This window comes from Anser cygnoides, chromosome 4 (assembly GCF_040182565.1).
Source record: "Anser cygnoides isolate HZ-2024a breed goose chromosome 4, Taihu_goose_T2T_genome, whole genome shotgun sequence".
Lineage (NCBI taxonomy): Eukaryota > Metazoa > Chordata > Aves > Anseriformes > Anatidae > Anser > Anser cygnoides.
The window spans coordinates 55,755,001-55,770,000 of NC_089876.1; the positions used below are offsets into that span (position 1 = coordinate 55,755,001).

At 34.1% G+C, this 15,000-nt stretch overlaps 2 long non-coding RNA genes across 4 annotated transcripts in view; both read left to right on the forward strand.

Annotated features, from left to right (window-relative positions):
- The window catches only part of LOC136790727 (uncharacterized), a 3,340-nt gene extending 1,764 nt beyond the window's left edge, over positions 1–1,576 (forward strand). Inside the window, exon 3 of the long non-coding RNA XR_010831198.1 lies at positions 892–1,576. This is a non-coding gene — a long non-coding RNA (uncharacterized lncRNA). The remainder of the gene's footprint in view (positions 1–891) is intronic.
- A 4,504-nt stretch (positions 1,577–6,080) lies between these two features.
- LOC106041755 (uncharacterized) overlaps positions 6,081–15,000 on the forward strand; it is a 73,550-nt gene continuing 64,630 nt past the window's right edge. For 2 of the 3 annotated variants that reach the window (XR_010831196.1, XR_010831195.1), the window contains exons 1-4: positions 6,081–8,324; positions 9,854–9,923; positions 10,549–10,630; positions 12,766–12,810. This is a non-coding gene — a long non-coding RNA (uncharacterized lncRNA). The remainder of the gene's footprint in view (positions 8,325–9,853; positions 9,924–10,548; positions 10,631–12,765; positions 12,811–15,000) is intronic. The other variant, XR_010831197.1, reaches the window with a different exon arrangement.

A 15,000-nucleotide genomic window follows, 5' to 3' on the forward strand; every position in this document is an offset into this window, starting at 1 on the left:
CCTAACATTTTGTTTCCAAACTTTGAATTGTTTTGGTAGAGTAGGACCCTCTATTGGCAGTGAGACACACTCAAAGGTAGTGTTATTTATGAGGAGCAAGTGTTTCTTAGGGAAATAATTTCTGGTTAAAAAATACACATTTCTGAAAATTTTTGAAAAAAATAGTTTTTGAAAATTGATGGAGACAGTAGAAAATGTTGGGGAAAGAGGAGCAGAGAATAACAACATTAATTCTCTGGAACAAATATAGGCTGTAATAATTTGTCTTAAATAGGTAACTAGTACATTAATCAGATTCTACTTCTAATGGAAAAGTAAAGATGAGTTTTTGGCTGGAGTGGAAGGTGTTTTTCATACAGACATGATGAGTGTCAGTGACGAAGTGAAAGGATACAGGAATAAGCTCTCTAGCTGTAACTATGCGTGATGTGGAAAAATAAAAGGTGAAGCTGGTAGAGACCTGTGAACTCACCCCACCACCACTGCATCTTCCAGTCTCTCTCACCTTTGCTGAAAGCAGTAACAGGGACTCTCAGAGAGCTCTTCTAGTCAGCAAGGGTATTGTAACACATAAAGGAGGGTTGTGAAAGCTGAAGTTCAATATAACCAAGGCTCAGGAAGTCGCCTTAGGCTATGCAACAGCAGCAGCAGACCAGAAAGCCTCAAATGGGTTTTTATGGGAAGGTCAAGGAGCTGGCTAAATCTTGAAAGAAAAGAGCTGAAAAATATCTGCAGTGGGGGAAAAGAAAAATCGTTTGTGAGGTGTCAGATGTGGACAGTGTTGCTGGTCTGTTTGTTTTTAATTTAATCATATAATGTAATTATACTTAAGGAAATTTGCAATTTGTATTTTTTATCTATATATTTTATCATTTGAATTTTTATCTGCAGAGCCTCACAGGGAACATGAGCTTGGTGCTTGCCAACCCAGGAGTTTTCACTTGAGCTTGCAGCAAAGGCAGCATGGTTTCAGAAAGGCATCTTGTACTCAGCAGTAGTGAGGAGAGAGCTGGTGACACAGGAGAAGTGAGACAGATGCCTCCTTTGTAAGTGCTCTTCCCTCCTGCTTTGCCAGTTCCAGAATTAGATCTGGCATGGATGCAAGGACAGAGAAATCTGTCCTGAGCCCATACATGCAGTGATGCCCTGGCCTCTTAGAGCAGCCCATAGCTACTCCAGACTCCTGTTAGTCTTTCAGCATCTCTGCAGATATCTGGGGGGAAGGAAGTAAAAAATCCAGCTTTGTCACTTGGCTTCCATTTCCTATTTCAGTTCTGACTGGGCCACAATTTTGGTGATTAAGTTCTCACACAAAAGGATCAGTTATATGAATACTCTGTCTTGTTTTAACCGAAATGCATCTTAATTCTTACTAAGCACTGCTATGCTAGCCTTGCCTAGACCAAATAAGGTTAGATTAGGCAATTTTGGCTTAGCCATGTACTTGTGCTCAAATGTTTTAACATGGTAGCTACCTTTCCTTTATTTTATTAGTTTATTAGTTTTTAATAGTTACTCCTTAAGTCCTGATAATTTGAAATTTTTATGGCCTATGAACATAGATTGAAAGCATATTGCTGTTAGTACAGACTCAGCATTTGCAGAAAGCCAAATCTGAAGGCACCAGAGAAAATGTTTTATATGTACAAAATTCTTTTTAAATAACTTTTTTTTTTTTAAAGTTACTCCTCAAATTTTGTTGTTGTTTTAGGAGAAAGTACATTTTGGGGGGGGGTTAAAAACTGCATTTTAAAATAAGAGTAATGATATCAGATAATTTAGTACATGTTCGTAATGAACAAAAATCTTTTGGGATTTATACACACCTGCTATCCTTCCAATCAGCTTTTACAGAACTGCAGAGTATATCTGTACAAGAAAATCACAGTACAAGTTTCCAGCCCTTACATCACTCACATGGAAATGAAAAATATCTCAGCAGCAACTCCTAATTATGTAAATAGGTGGAATGAGAACTATTTTATCATACTCTACCATTTCATGGCAGAGTAGAAGGTAAGAGCAGTTTGCACTATAAACATACAGGATCACAAAGAAAATACATTCAAAATATTTTTTTTTCTGATAAAAATAGTACTGATATCATGTCAATCGTCACTTCCATAATGTAGTCTTACTTAACAGATGTTTTACTGAAATTTGCATAGTGATGCTGAGGTTGCTTGAAGCTTTTCCTGCAGCATATGTTACTGTAGGTTTTTTTAGGTCAATGATTACTATACACACAGATGAATACAGAAAAAAAAGAGTATTCCTGCTACTTTTTACTCTAGTCAATGATTACTATACACACAGATGAATACAGAAAAAAAAGAGTATTCCTGCTACTTTTTACTCTATTTTACTGATGGTAAATCAAAACGCAAAATGAAAAAGCAGACCTTGTCTTCTAAAAATCAGTTTCATTGTTTCCATATTAAGTCATACTTCTATAAAGCTTCTGGACTTGTTCAGCAAAAGACCTTTCTGCTTAACTAATTAATTAATTAATCACTTACTAGAACTAAACCATAATTCACAAACTTTATATGCCTAGCTTGTCATTCACAAATCTGCCTGTTAGAGATTTGATGGATTAGACACCTCCACAGTTTGCAGGGTCTTATTTTTGCATATAATTTTTATCTGAAAGCTTTTATCTTCTAACTGTTCCTGTCTACAATAATAAAACAGGATAAAGCCAGGTCAATAGTTAGATGAAGGATGTGCTATCTCACAGGGTGATCTAGTAGCAGCAGATAAACTCTTATACCTCCTTTAGCTCTGAATCATTGTCATTGCTCTGCAGACAAATTTGCTGTCTTTTCCTAAGACGTCCAACATAAAAATCAAGCTTATTTGGTGTTAGAAAAAAGAATTTTTTGTGCACATAGACATATCAGTCTCAGTCCTAGCAAAATACCCAGGCTGGGTATTCTTACCTAAACCTGTTTTCTTTTGTTCTTGTGTTTTTTGTTTGTTTGTTTGTTTGTGTGGTTTTTTTTTGGTTGGATGATTTGCTGTTGTTTTTGTTTCTTCATTTATTATTATTAATTGAGTTGAAGCATTTTTTATTCTGAGTAAAGAAGCTAATTCATTTCACTGCTATTGACCTCTAGCTCCTAAATGACTTAACAGATAAAAGAGCAAAGATATTTATTTTGAATTTAAGAATTATCTGAAAACAAGATAACCCTTTTTAAATTTCATCATCCATATGCAGATCTCAAAGCACTTTACAGAGTAGAAAAGAATCATTACACAGAGGTGGGAAGCTGAGGCACAAGGCTCTGCAAGTACCACAAGACCACCCAAAAAGATATGGCAGAAGAAAAGATATGCCTTCAGTGTCTGTCTGATGACTCTCCATAAATCCTAGCTCTTAGTAAGAGTTTATGGACCAATCAATAAGTTGTTCAATCCTTAACACAATATCTGAAGGAGGATGTGGAACAATATCATAAATAAGTGAAACTGGCACAGCTGGCAAAATTCATTAAAAAAAAAAAAAAGGTAGAATATGCCAAAGATACCAAAGATACTAGAATGAGCAGATGTTAAAATTATTTTTTCACTTATGATTATATTCTGCCTGCATTTTACATCTCTGCAAACACATTTAAAACTGATTGCTTTTTTGAGATAATTAAATGACTGACATCTTCAGGCTGCCCTAAATAAGTATCTACTGCTCATAATCACAGAGATAATTAAGGAGATACAGGTAATCAAGAATTGTAGCTACTGTATTTATTTTACTAAATATTTCTTATAATATTCATATCTAATGAAAGACACTGCTACATGATTTTCATCATCTTTTGCAAACTCGGAAGTTTAAAATTCTGCAAGAGTATATTATGTACCAAGGATCTAGCCTGATCATTTTTGTTTGAAATGTGTTATCATAGTAGAAATGCACAGGGCTAGTTCATACAGTAGACTTCCAATTAAAATAATAATAATAATAATAATAATAATAATAATAATAATAATAATTTGTAAGTTTTTGTTGTTGCTGTTGTTGTTTTAATCAGCAGGAAATATTCTCTCGTAAACAATACTCATATTAAAACATTTAATTACCTAGGTATTACACTATATCTACAAATTTTCCTTTGAAGTCTTTAATCTTGCAACAGGTTATAAATCTATATCACCCAGTGTACTGGTGAGTAATACCAAATCACAAAAAATCTCACAATACCTGAATGAATTACTAGTGTACAAACTATTTTATTCCCTGTAAAGACCAGAGATTGTTGAGCTGATATGATAATTTGATTTTGTGTGGTTTTGTAAAACCAAAGATTTGAAAGAAATATTTCAACCCATCACAAACATCAGAACACATTGAGTCTATATTGAGTCAATCAAACATGGTTTGTCAAGATTCTGTTTGAAATAATCCTCTCTGATTTTGCAGATACATTATTCAATCTGTGTTTTAAAAGTAGGTTCATCACTTTCAACTGTAAACAGTAAAAATACGGAAAAGAACTAAGATTATTTGATGGAAATAAAGTTTTTTTTTAAAAAAATGTCAGTTTGTATTTTTTATGTTAAGATACTTTCTGAAAATTCTGTTTTAAAAATAGCTTTAAATATACTTGCATTAAGAGAAAATGAAAACATGGTGGATTCTGAGTGAAGTCAGAGAGAACTATAACATTTAATAATGGGTTTCAAGGAGGGCAGACAAATTTTCAGCCAGGGTTTCCAAATATATAAGTAGTTCTAGCAGTTGAAAGTAGAGCTTTTAAATAATTTTGACATTCTTAATTGGATGTTCCCTCACTATCTCGCCTGCCTTAGCATTTGCTTTTATTTCTAAGTTTTTCAGAATTTTTGAAATCTTGGTAACCTTGCAAAAATAATGCACTGAAATATTTTTAATGCATGTGAGGTCAAATTGAGTGCACAGCATAGAATCATGAGAATGAGTGGAATTATACCTGGTAATATTTTGTCCCTTTCATTTATCAGTCAAGACAGATAATCAGATGTGTACACTTTTTAAAAATCTTATTTTTGCAAGAGGTTAGACATGTGAAGAATCAAAATGACAATCATGGAGATTTTGGTACAGAACAGCAGTAGTATGAGCTGTTCAACAGTATGTGTTTATACCTGTGTGCATGTGTATGTGTGCTAGTATATATGAAAAATGTTTTTCAGCCAAATTTTTTGTCCTAGAATTTAGATTATAGAGAAGCCATTTCACATGATATGTCCCTTCAGTACTTGTTTTTCAGCTGGTGCTTTTATATTACATTTGTTAGTGTGTGATATGGGACTTGTTCATGGTACAGTGGTATAAGAACTCCAAGCATCTATTACAGAGATTTCAATCACAATATACCTGTATGCAGTAGGAAAGGGAAGTATGGTCTTTAATGTGTTTAAAAAATAAATAAATAAGAGTAATTATGAGAGTAATTATGAGAGGAAAAGAAACCAAAAAAGTCCCCCAAACACCACATCTTCATGCTAGTGGGTATGTCTGTGATTTATTCCTGGTCTTAAAATGTTAAATACTGTGTGTAGATGTAATTGAAAAATTATAGAGTACAATACAAAATAGCTTCTATGGATGACAAGTAAGCTGGGAGTTTTTCAGTTTCAACTAGCTGAAGATATGAAAGTGGTTTATAAAATCATGACTTACATGAACCCGTATCGGTATTCATTGTCTCTTCGACAACAAAAATGAATGAGTGTCAAGTTAAAGTAGAAGGCAACAGGTCTAACACTAGTACAAGGACTTTGGGAACTTCGTACAGGATGCTATGAATTACAGGAGTTTATGTGAGTTTAGATTGGGACTGGACGAGATCATGGAAAATAAATTCAGCAAGCATAGAAACCCATTAAGAGATCAATTGTAGCCAGTGTTCAGCTTTGCTGAAGTACTCAGTTTCAGATCTTCAGAAATTCTAACCTTTGACATTTGCAAATTTTCACGGTGCATCACATAGTTATGTTTTTTTTTGTAGCTGTTTTTTGTTTTTGTTTTGTTTTGTTTTTCCAAGGAAGCAAACTTTAATTTCAGCAGAGGAGAAATTAATACTGTGGGAACATTCATAAGCACTGAAGCTGAGAGGTATGCAATGCAATGACTGTCTTAGCTCAAAATTTAACCTAACAAAGTGTATGAAAGTTTTGTGTAGGTGCTGTGAGAATAAAGAAGTTAGACGTGTTTTAGTTTTTGTTTTTGTCTTCTTCCTATGGCTAGTGTAGTTTTGAGGAAAAGAAAAAGAGAGAGTTTTTGGAAGTACCTAGCACATAAAAAATAATCTAATCTATAACTGTTTTATATATATATATACATATATAAAAGTGTAATGTCTTTTAGTTTATGGTTTTGTTGTGAGACAGTCTTCACAGAGCTTTTGCTATATGCACTTAGCTAACCAACTTCACTGTAATTTCACTGAAGGATATTTCTGTCATCTCTAAATAGTGGCAGCCCTAACTGGCACCACTGGAAAAGATCAGTAGCAAAGGGAAGTGGCCACCTTAAAAAAACTCTTACTCTAACCTTTGTCAACCTCCATCCTTGCCTGCATGTTTCCACTGAGTTCCAGCCTCCCCTCTCAATCCAGTGCGATGGACTCCTTCCCTACAAAACACACAGCACACCCAGCTAAACTTACTACCACAAATATAGCTTTTCCATCTTTCACAAAAACCCTGTCCTCCGTAACAATTTCATGCACTGATAAATGGTAAGATTTGTTCTTCCCAAGTCTCAGACTTTCTCTTCCTCCACTTCAAGAAGCATCTCCATGGTACTGTTATCACTCATGTCCACAGGACAAGTTAAGCCTAGAGGCAGTATCCAGTGAAGGCTTTTCTTTCATCAACCTTCAATGTACAAAGCAGGTTACATGAGGTATGTGGCAAATCTTTTATGTTTGTATTGATTGTTACCAAAGCAATAATTTTAGGAATATTTGGCTCTGGGAAGATACTGGGTAGGGCAGGAGTCTGCCATATGGCAAGTAAGGGCAATGTATCCTATATCAGTGTGTCAAGAAAAGAGTTTATGAATGATTCTCATTTGATGTCCTTTTTTTCTTTTTTTTTTTTTCTCTGTAAGAATATTACAAGAAGGAATGTAAAAAAATAAGCAGCAAGTGGATAATATGGTATATACTTAAAAACTGTGTTTGAACTTGCTTTTTTTCTATTATATCTTATGTTCTGAATAATTTAAAGCAGTTTTCTTTCATTTTTTTCTTCCTAGAGTATAGCTGAATATAAATGATAATGCAAACATAGATTATAATGCAAACATTTCCAGAAACATAGCTTTTTAACATATTTATGAAAGCACAATATATTTGCATGCATATTCTGTCATTGTTTTAAATGCTAACTGGACCTTTTTTCCCCAAGAAAAAAATATTTTCCTGAAATAATTTTCTTGGGTTGATATTAACTACATAAAAATTTCTGATATTTTCATCTTTTCCAATCAACTCTACTTTTTAAATTCTTCTGAAAATTGTTAAATGGATCTTTTTTCAGCTTGCCTTAGGCTCACCTCAATTTCTAAAGTTCTGAAAGCAACATCACTGGCTTTTTAAATACTATATGCACCCCTTTACATTTATTTCATTATTACGTGATGTTTGAAATATTTTAGTGTGTCTATAGCTAAGTATGGATGTGGCCAAACTTAGTGAATTCCACATTCTCAGGGCTTTGTACTTTTTTTTTTTTTTAATTTCCCACCCCCCTCAGTTATATAACCATGTTTTTTTTTAAAACATTTTCTTCAAATCATTTTATCTGTTTAGCATAGTACATCCCAAGCTATTGAATAAATCAGAAAAGACAAAACGTGACAGTAGTAGCCTCAGGTTACTCATAAATGGACAGTGTTCACAACTGAGAAAGTGGAGGAAAAAGCATGACTTGCTATGCTTAGTGGCAACTGAATTAATTATTTGCTGACATTGATATTCCACGATAATTGCCACATTTCACAGGATTTCACAGAGATTCATAGGTTACCAGCTTTCAAATCTTACTAACCAAACTAAAAGAAATAAAATCAGGAAGTTCCTGAACTGCTGATTGCTGGAAATAGTATAGCAGAAAACACACCACCACAAACCTGTTCTCCTCTTATACCTTCGTTAGGTATCTATTCTTGACCACAGAGAGCGAGATGAATACTGGGCTATGTAAGACTTCATGGCCATCCACAGAGAATCTAAGACATCAGTATGACACTTTGACAAAGTACTGAAATTGATGCACAGCTAACAGATGAAAACGCTGAAAACCCACATCATTCACAACTTGTTTGACTTGTGAGTGTGACTTTTTAATATCTATCTATCCAACTGAGACACTGACAACCTGGAAATCCTTGACCAGTAGAAAAAGTCCTTTTTAGTTCCCCAGAAAGTAGAAGAGAAACTCAGTCACCAAAGATAGGGCATGTTAGGAATTGAGCATCTTAGGTAGAGGACAACAATTACCAAGAGCTGAGAGAAGCAAGTTTTTCAGAGTAAAATGAGCAGGCAGTGTATATAGTGCAGAGTCCTCATTTGGGAATACAGGTTTTTCAGCTTAACTATCTGTAGTTATGTATCTCAAAACTTCCAAGGTAGGGGATGCAGGGGGTGTGGGGTGTTGTGTTACTTGTGCCCCTGCAGAACATTACTGCATTGACTATTTTGTCTCCCTTTCTCTTTGGAAGCAGGTTATACTGACAGTAGCTATCCACTGGTTTGCCATATAATCGGATAATAAAACAGGCCCTTGGAGTTGATTCTTTTGATACAACAGGTTCAACTTATTGATTTGTTTGTTGTTTAATACAACATTTGTTGTGTTTCTTTCCAAGCTGTGAAACAGAGAATCATTGCAATGATGCAAATAAGTGCTCCTAATTTTTTGCACTGGTCTTTTTAGCCTCAAGAAAGTCAAGGTTACTTTTGGGATTTTTTTATTTTATTTTATTTTATTTTATTTTATTTTATTTTATTTTATTTTATTTTATTTTATTTTATTTTATTATTTATTTTGGTGGGGGTGTGTGTCTGTGTTTAGTTTTTGGAACACAAGCAAATTAAGGAAATTGATTAAATGTGATCTTAGACCTAATAGACCTAATAAGCAAAAACAAAACAACAATAACAACAATAAAAAAAAACACAAACACCCACAATGCCGTATCATCTCAAATGATTTTAAAAAGGGTCAAGTATAATGACCTTTATTTCAAAAAGTTTATTCAAGATAAAAGTGGTTTATTTTATTTTCCAGAGTCTCTACTGCTGATAATGAACAGATTAGTTCAGAACAATGAAATTATTGGGAGTGTTGTACTTTGGGAGAAATGGTGAATGGGGAGATGAGTGAAGACAGGGACAGAACTTCTATGCTTTCAGCTACAATCTTGGTTGCTGATAGTGGGTAAGGGTTTTAAGCTAGGAAGAGGTTCACTAAGCATATTTTATAACCCTCAAGGTGAAAGTTTCTTTCTGAATTTAACTGTGCAGATGCTTAATCTTTGTTCATGCCCATATCAGAAAATAAACAGGTTTTGAGTCTCAACTGTGCTGTTGTGAGAATGTTTGACAGGTCTCTCTCCCTACAAATGTCTGAGTAGCTCAGTCATTGCTGCATTCTGTGCAGTACCTCACAACCTCGGGGAAAAGGGGGCTCAGGAACTTGCCCAGTTTCTCTAAGGGTTTGCATCCTGTGCCTTTTGGTTCTCTTTCACTACTGGCACTCTCAAATTACTTGTTTAAACTGATTTGTTAAAGCTAAGGTTAGTAGTCATGCTTGTTTGCTTTCCCAAATGTTTCTATGCTTTTCTGGACCATTGTAGGAGGCACATAGTTATGATAATGACAACTGGAGCCATACTGTGATCTGCATGCTTTCAGCAGCTCTCTCAGGTAATTTTTATTGCTTTATTACTTTGGCTACTTTGTTTAGTATCAGTGTAGTTTCTTGCTACAGCTTACAATATTTTCATTAGAATGGAAGATGTTCATCAGTAAATTTGGTACTCTTTCTTATTATAAAACTTGCTGTGTTTCCTCATATATTAAACACAGTCTATGCAGGCCAGGCAACCTGTATCTCCCAAACGCACTGCCTACTTGCTAACTCATCTAGTGTAAAAAGATACTTCTAATCGGACATCTTTTCCAAGAAAATTCCTTCTTTAACTAAAGGAAAACATTCACAGCCTGTGTTCAGCTATTTTGTGCTTATCCAGAAACAATGGATTTTAGCAGGCTGGAGGTAAACAGAAGTTGAAATAATTCATCTGATTCCCTGAGGTCACCCCAGACACTACATTGTAGGTAATGTTTGTCTTTGTACACTTGGTAAAATCCCTTTTGTAACCTCTCCAGTAGAACTTTGATGTATGTTCCCACATTGTAGTTAGTCTTGGGGGTTGAACTATTTCCTACTACAGCTTGAGGTCTGCTTTGCAGGGCACAAGTAGCATTTGTTCTGTGTACAGACACTGAATGCACCCATTGTGCTCAACCCACTGTTCTGCACTCCCAGCTATTTCTTCATTGCTCACACTTTGTGAACACCTGAGGATCTTGGGGATTGCATTGGTTCTGTCAAAGAAAATTCTGACAAGGTGAGCTAAAACTTCTGAACTTGGGCACTTACATGTTTTAGGTTTAAGGATTTGTTCAACCTTTTTAGAATTTAATACATTTCAGAAATAGCCTGGTGTCAAGATTTGCCATACTCAGTGTTCATGGTTTAACTAGTATATGCTTCAGAGACACTTTTTCTGATCTTGAATTGGGTAATCTTGATCTCAAAATTATTTTTCAGCAGAAAGACATTATTCAGACTCTATTGTTAGAGAATACTGGAAGATTCTTTGTATCCCGGAAGACACCCTCTGTTCCCCAACAAATACCTAACTCAGAAGAATACTTTCCTCATAGGAAAAACTATCATGCCTTAATTTTTTTTATTTTATTTTAGGGCATTTTAGTATTTTAGGGCATTCAGCAATAGAGAACAGTGAGGAAAATTAAATGAAGATTTGAAAAATCTATCCTCATCATGCTTTATTGAGTAAGCACTTGAATAAAGGTTAAAAAGCATACCTTTATATTCATTTTTTAAAACACAACTGTGATAAAATCATACCAAAAATACGGCTATTAAAGAAGTACCAATTTTCTGAAAGTCCTTTTTTTAGGAAAAATGAAATAATGGAAAAAGATAGTCTAATTAGCATTAAATGACTTGGAGATCCCCAAAATATTAAATTCTGCTTTCTATAATAAAAATGACTCTGAGTTCATGACCCAAGGTACATGTATAGCTGTAACAAGTTAACATACCCAAAAGAAAAATATGCGAAGTAAAAATAAAAATTACCATTTTCTACCCCTCCAAGTATATCAACTGTTTCTGTCACATCTTATTTTCTTTCCTATGAACATAAGACTGTTTTTTGTTTTGTTTATTTTGTTTATTTTACATCAGCAGTGATACATTAGTTTCTGTTAGCATTCATAAACCTCATGGAATTCGAAGCATGTAAACCTCGACCTTCTTTTTTTATTGTTTCTATATAGGAATGAGGGCATCATCTGACTCGGACATGTCATATGTCCTTGCAGATAACATGTATTACTTGCTGCAGGTTCTCCATGGGCACAGCTGTTCAGTATCTCAGTTTCCTACAACACACTAAAATGTGATGGTTAACCAGCATCCAAATTCTCAGGTGCTCATCTTTTGCAAACCACAGCGAGACATCTGTACCCATTTGTAAGAGGTGTGAAACCACCTTCAAAAACTGATCAAGTAAAAATACTTAGTATGCAGCTGGAGTGGGCCCAAAGCAATTACTGTCTTTGGGGGTTCCTCTGTAAATATAGGCACCATTTTTTTCACTTTTACCTGGTTATCATGTAAAGATCATCTGTGAAACTGGTGTCATTTTTAAATTCCTTTTTTTTTTCTGAATGTGTTTGTGTGGCAGCTATTTTTAGTAATGTGTTTGAAACCCTCCTTAGGAAAAAAAAAAAAAAAAGAGGAAAGAAAGAAATCTGGTGCTGAGTACTTACTGTTAGGTTATGACATCCCACTGGAAAGCAACTATCATGTTGCAGCATTACATTTCATTGGGCATTAAATATTAAATAATCTTATCATCAAAAAAATATTATACTATTTATATAGAAGATTGCAGAAAGGCTGTATGCTTCCCTTAGGGCCCATAATCATGTCATCTACTTAGTTGAGAGTGATTAAACATCTGAGAATCATAAAAGAATAGGAAGAATTTTAAGATTTAGAAAAATTAAATATGCTCCAGTTTTTAAAAACAAATTCACATAGTTTTCTTAAACTTTATTGTCGAGTCCATGAATGAAGAAAAGCAGGCTTGTAAGCGCACAGAAAGGAATTGTGAAATGTCATTCAGGGCACAGGTCAACTTAGAAGCTGCATGCACTTTGTGTGAAGGGGTTAATTTTTGTCACATGCTTTTCAGCTATGAATACACAAACTTAAATCCCAAAAGTGTTTTTCCATTGTATTAATTACATTCTGAGAAAAGCTTGTCCGGCAATGCAGAGAGGATTTCACTGTCTGAAGAAATGACCTCATAAAAGAGGCTGGTAAGGAGCTGAGTGTCAACTGTGACAGGCTCTGTGTTATCTCAAATATCCATAACATCAGTGGACAAGTGAATATAAGCTAATACTGTTTCTTTTTTTTATGTTTGTGTTTCTCCTAATTTAGGAGTCAAGTTAAAGACTACATCACATCTCATCTTTTTAAATAAAGGTAAGCTGCTCATAGGAATCTTTTGTTTGCCATGGACTTTTCTCTTTATTTCTTTTTTTTTTCTTTCTTTTTTTTTCCTTTTTTTTTTTCTGTTTCTTCCCAGACATTATTTTTTTTACTTACTGTGATTATGAAAATTCTGAAATTCTAGTTGCACAGTGTACTTAAAATGCAGAGTATGAGTGCCCATCACAATACATTTGCTATACATACACCAGAAGAATTGTAGTATTTTAAAAACTATTACATATTTCTTTGATGCCAACCAGTTATCAGTAAGGTATTAAACATGGAAAATATCACGTGATAGTTAGACCCTGCATATTGGAAACACCCTGGTCATTCGACAGTTAGTCTGCAGTTTGATTCCGACCTTGTACTATGCTGCTGTGTGCTATTAAAACCAACAGATGTTCACTCTAGGGATGGCTGCACTTCATTTGTGAAAAAATTAATTCCTGTGTATATTATGACAAGGTGTATTCTCTGTCATACCTTGAAACTCAAGCAAGTCCAACTGATGTAAAACTGAACTGGATAATTGAAACAGAATTTGACCTACATATTCCCATTGTTAAGCATTTATGATCCATGCAAATGAAGACAACTAATGCAATGATATTATTCTAATTACCTCTGCATATGTCATACTAAATATTGATACTATTAATAAAGTTAAAGCAAGATGGAATTGAATATTCATAATTTAGCTCACAGTACATTACAGATGTTTTATGTTGAGAATTAATGCTGTGTGAAGTTACATATAACTTTGATAGACTTTAATTTCACTGCTTGTGTTACCTACCATATGCCTGTTCTGGCCTTGATTATAAGCTTCTGGCACAAAATATTGTCATCTATGAAGTTTTCCATATGAAAAGAAGAAAAAAAAAGAAAAAAAAAAAAGCACAACAGGCACTATAAATAAAAAAAAAAAAGCTTAAATTAGTCTTATTTTGAAGAGCTATGACATTAATCTCAAGGGCTTTTTGCTTGTTTCATCATTAGAATGAGGAAATAGCACTTGTTTGCTTTTTATCTTTTCCCCTGTTCAGTGTAGTTGATTTTTTTTTTCTCCCCCATTTGTTTAATATGATTTCAGCATTGCAACTCGCCTTTGATTTTTAATCTTCTCCTCCTCCCTATTTTGGACATTCCAGATTTCTAGAATTTCAACTGAAAAATCCTGTGTAGCATCCCAAACCTTTGCTTAAACTGAGGAATCGTCACTTGAATCCTGGGCATCTGAGAATTAGTCTTTCTAAATCTGAACATGCAACTATCTTCTTTCATATTTCTCTTTACTGCCTCACTTCTCTTAAATTCTTTCATTTGCAGGCTTGCTTTAAGACTTCTGGTCTGTTTTTCTTCTCTCATCTTGCTTGCTTTTAGACTTCTGGTCTGTTTTTCTTCTCTCATCTTCACTGATAATTAGTTCTCTCTCATTTTCTGGCATTCAACGTCATCAAGTTGCCATTGCTCTCTATTATAGTTCTTTCTTTTTTGTTTGTTTTCTTCCTGAGCTAATGAAAAAAACAAAAATAAACAAACAAACAAACAAAAAACTAAGGTCTGAAAATACTTTTAAAAAGAGGATTCACTTATCTTAAGACTCATTCTGCTCCTTTTTCATCACTGTTAGTTTTCCCTGGAACACAAACAGAAAAATCTGAGAAGGCTTTGCAAACGCCATTTCTTTTGCTTCTGCATGTCCCCTTGCAGTTGTTGCAAAGCTAGCATTAATTTTGTTTCTCCTTGAAGAAACAGTTTCACAGAGAAAAACAGTGTCTTAGCATAAGCTGTTCTCTAGAGATAAGTGGCCTGCAGTTTTGTCTTCTTTCATTCTTTTTTTTTGTTGTTGTTGTTTTGTTTTTTTTCCCTTCCTGAACAACTAGTGTATTAACACAATTGTAGTGGTTTTTCAGGTCTTTTAAGCTCCTATATAATTCATTATACTTTCAAGTGCAACTTGATAATTACAGCTGATACTGTAAATAAACACATGTAATTATACGCACTTATAATTTTATATGTACATATATAAACTAAACTAATAGAGGAACTGCTATTTGATTGCCACTTCTTTTCATTTTTCAGGCAGGAATGCTCTGACACCAAATGATAAATTGAAAGGAATTAAAATAGAGAGTAAGAATTGAAAATAATCTTCAGGAAAACCCAGAAGTA